The sequence below is a fragment of the Aphis gossypii genome, unplaced genomic scaffold (assembly GCF_020184175.1).
Source record: "Aphis gossypii isolate Hap1 unplaced genomic scaffold, ASM2018417v2 Contig00834, whole genome shotgun sequence".
Lineage (NCBI taxonomy): Eukaryota > Metazoa > Arthropoda > Insecta > Hemiptera > Aphididae > Aphis > Aphis gossypii.
Window position 1 is genome coordinate 1 of NW_026083307.1, and position 4,670 is coordinate 4,670.

The following is a 4,670-nucleotide window of genomic DNA, read 5'->3' on the forward strand; positions in this document are numbered from 1 at the left end:
ATAGTTTGAAATTGGAGCATTATTTCGACTAGTTATGCTGTACAGTGTACACAGACACAAAAAAAAAACACACATCATTGTAAAATCAATACATTATCACTTCGTTCAGAATCTAAAAAAGCAGGAAATTAGGTGTCGAATACCTATATCTAACGTTACCTATTTTTAGATTCTGAACGAAGTCATGAATGTATTGATTTACAATGATGTGTGTTTTGTTTTTTTTTTTTTTATTTTATTTTTTATTTTTGTGTCTGTCACCACGTTTTGGAGCAGTAAAAGTGCTCCGATTTTAAAAAGTGGACCCTGTTTCGGATAGGAAAGTGAATGTAGTTTGTACTTTGGGGGGTCAAAAGTAAAAATTTCCAATAGTTTTCAAAGCGCCGGGAAAAACAAAAAAAAATGACGGAAAAACGGGAATTTAACGCAAAACCAGTTTTCGACCAAATCGATTTTTTTTTATGGTTGTAATTCAAAAACTAATCACTGAAAATACTTGAAATTTTCACCAAATGTTAATGTCAGTGGTATCCGTATATAGTTAAATTTTCAAAAAATTTTGACTTTTTTTGAGTTATTTATAGACCACTGAAATTTTCGATTTTTTTGAGAAATTTTTTTTAAAGTGTCGATAAAAAATTTTTGGATGACCAAAAAGTTTTGAAAAATTTAATACAAGGTTCCTTATGAGTTGTTTTTAATGTAGCTAAAAAAAATTAAAAATCGTTAGTCACAATTTTTTTTTATAAGCGTTATAGTTCAAATTTTTACGAAATCTGTCGAAAACGCGAAAATTTGCAAGTAATTTTGAAGTTGAAAAATCATAAAATTGTTTTCTTTTATAACTAAGTTTTGAAAATTTGATACAAGGTTCTCCAAATTTTTCTACAAATATCTGTAAAAAAAACTCTACCGGATTCAGACAAAAAATGTTTATGAGTGTTTGAATTTTAAATTTTTACGAAATAGCGTAACGATAACGATTTATCCTCAAACAATTTTAAATTTGTTATTATTCAAAAAGTATAAGTCGTAGATACTTGAAAATTTTACCAGTTATTTAGATTGGCATTTTCTTTACGTGATTTAATTTTCAAATATTATGACTTTTTTTGAGCTAATTATAGACAACTGAAATTTTCAATTTTTCTAAAATATTTTTTTTAAGTGTCGATAAAATTTTTTGGCCCTATCAAAATACTTGAAAATTTAATACAAAGTTCCTCATAAGTTCTATAGTGATTAAAAAATTATAAGAATACATAGGCACAATTTTTTTTATTAGCATTTGAAGTTCAAATATTGACAAAAATTCGTCAAAAAGCGAATATTTGCAAATTATTTTGTAGTTAAAAATTCATAAAAATTTGTTGTTTATATAAACTAACGATTAAAAATATAACACTAAGTTGTCCATAAGTTTTCCTTCAAGTATCTATAGAGAAAACTCGAAGCATTATTATAGGAAAAATTTTATGTGCGTTTGAATTTTAAATTTTTACGAAATAGCGTAACGATAACGATTTATCCTCAAACGATTTTAAATATTTGTTATTTTTCGAAAAAAAGTATAAGTCGTAGATACTTGAAAATTTTACCAGTTATTAAGATTGGCGTTTCCTTTACGTGATTTAATTTTCAAAATATTTTGACTTTTTTTGAGCTATTTATAGACAACTGAAATTTGAAATCATGAATATTTGTTAACTATTTGGTAGTTAAAAATTTATAAATGTTTTACTTACCATCAAAAGCTAAGAATTGAATATTTAATACTATGCTGTCCATAAGTTAAGCTTAGAATAATTATAGAAAAGTTTGAGGATTATTCAATTAAAAAAATGTTAGGAGTGATTAAATTTAAGTTAAGTTAGGTTTTAATTTGAAATCAAAAATTAACGTGTCAAATAACTTTTTACTACTAAAAATTTTTCGATTTTTGTTATTTTTAAAAATTTACTGATCGTAGGATCTTGAATCTTTTACTTAAATGTTTGATTTTCTTTTTTTTACTCATTGTCTAAAAATCCGCGAGTATAGTTAGAATCTTGAATATTTGAATTGCCGCTTTAATTTCCCTCCGGAACCATGTGAGTTATGTCTGATAGTGGGCAGTGATAACGAGGGAACAAGCAAGTTTGTTTATGCTGGCAATCGTTAATTCCAAAATATTATATTGTATAATTATATGGAGGAATGTACTATAGACATAAGCGCAACTAGGGGGGGGGGGCTGGGGGGCTTAGCCCCCCCTAAATTTGTAATAGCCCCCCAAAATAAATTATTCAATGTGTTCGTATAATATTAATAAACCTTTTAAAAATTCAACTATAATTCTTATTGTTTTTAGAAAAAAAATGAATTAATTAAATTTTTTCCAAATTTTATAATTATTTATATTGCCTATGGGCTAATGGGCTATGATAAAATATGGTAAATACTAATATAATTTGCCTATATTTGTTTGAAACGATCTTTATCGATACATTGGTACGAATGGTACGATTGTTATACATAACAGTTTACAGTATATTTTCAGTATTCACTGAACCTATAATATACAGACATTATATTATTATTGTGTTTTAAATGTTGTAATATTCTATTCTGTGGTAATATTTATAAAGTTGAGAAGGAGAACACTAAACAATACGCATTTTTGTCAACCTGTATATACACCGGTTGTTGTGTGGTAAACTGCACCTATTTTGTCATGGTACACTGGTACGACTGTACGAGTGATTGAGTGAACGACATAATATACGACAGAAACAAGACTAATAATTAATACTATTTTTAGAAATAACAAATTTACGATGATAATAAAACCGTAATAATCATAGATAATAAAAGAATTTCTTTTATGGTGATAATCAGCTTCTAACAAAGAGCTCCTTCTCATCATAATATAAGTTTGTCCATGTGCTGCTTTATTAGCGTCCATTTAAGTTTTCAATAACATGTTTTTGATTTCTGCTATCCGCATCCGCGTGTTTAAAATTTTCCATTTGTCGCAGTGTCGCATTTGTACACCTCGTTAAAATAATGGACAACCATAACAAGAATAAAAAGTGTTTTTCGATTTTTAACTTTTCAACTAAAAAAGATTCGTATATAAACGATGAACAACCAGATAGTGTACCACATGTTATTGCACCCGTTATGTCATCATCGCCACATGCAAGTGTAACTACTGTAAGTACTATAACTATATCGCACCAATTGAATCCAAACACAGAATGCGATCTTGGAACTTTGGAAACGGGCCCGGTTCAACCAATACTAAAAGTATGTACCTATACCTATTATTAAACCAATTATATTAATTAATTAAAATAATAATACACCATTAAGGTAGTCAATATAAAGCATGAATAGTATGTATAGTTGATTATTTTATGGAAACCTATAACTTTTTCTAGCATTTACTGCTTTTAGTTATAATTTATTTATATGATCAGCTTATAATTGATCGCAATGCTTATGTTTTTTGATTCAGGTTTATCCTAAAACCAAATTTGGTATGCAAAACCGATCCTTTTCTTCAGCTTACTTTAAAGAATTTAACTGGTTAGAATACAGCATCAAGTTAAATGCCTGCTTTTGCTATGCTTGCCGTTTATTTGCAGTAGATTCTGGTCATATTGAAGATACATTTAAGACTGTTGGTTTTAATAACTGGAAAAAAGTAATTATACCTACTTATTTGCATAATATGTATAACTATCAACTATAGGTGATTGTTGGTTTTTACATTTTAGTTGGCTGGTTCAAGAGATGCAAAACAAAAAAAAACTAAGTTGCAATTACATTCTCAAAGTGAACATCACTTAACATCAATGGTTAAATGGGAGTGTTACATTAATTCTAATTTTGGAAATTAAATGCCTTCTATGTAATCATGGACTCAATTATTTGCAGTATGAAAACGAGATTTTCTGAAGAAAGTTTAAGTATTGCTACTTCAGCTGATCAACTAATGCAATTTGACTATGAAGGAAGCTCATTCTTGGTTGAACATTATAAGGTAGGTTTGGTACCTAATATAAATGTATATAAAACATTTCATAGTAAAATTTATTTTCAGGATGTATTAAACATTAACGAAACTGATTTGAAAAGCGAAATGTTGGTGTTCAAAAATGTTATTGGTGATAACCTGAAGGACTTCAATTTTATAAAAGAAAATTTAAATAAAAAAGTGTTTCCTAATTTGTACTTAATGGTACAAGTAGCTATTACTTTACCGATTTCATCTGCCACATCAGAACGCTCCTTTTCAGCGATGAGGAGGATAAAACATATTACGTTCCACAATGAACCAAGATCGGTTCAGTAATTTATCAATACTTCATATTGAAAAAGATATTGAAATTAAAATAGATGAAATATTAAAACTATTTATTGACAAAAATAAAAGAAAAATGAAACTTGAGTAAATAAATATTTGTATTTTTTTTTTTTGTATGTTTTTCTATTTTTAAGTGAATATATATAGGGGGTGTGGGGGCAACGCCCCCACGGGTTACATTTCATGTAATATCAGGTGGGGCTACAGCCCCCCCAAAATTTTAGCTCTAGTTGCGCCACTGACTATAGAGTATAGACCCATATATATGTAATATAAATAAATAAATATATAGATATATATAATAGATATTAGTTTATAT

General features: G+C 27.8%; 1 pseudogene; it reads left to right on the top strand.

The window, feature by feature from the left end:
- The first annotated feature begins 3,901 nt into the window (after positions 1–3,901).
- Positions 3,902–4,427, top strand: LOC126555396 (uncharacterized; annotated as a pseudogene).
- Positions 4,428–4,670: the final 243 nt, after the last annotated feature.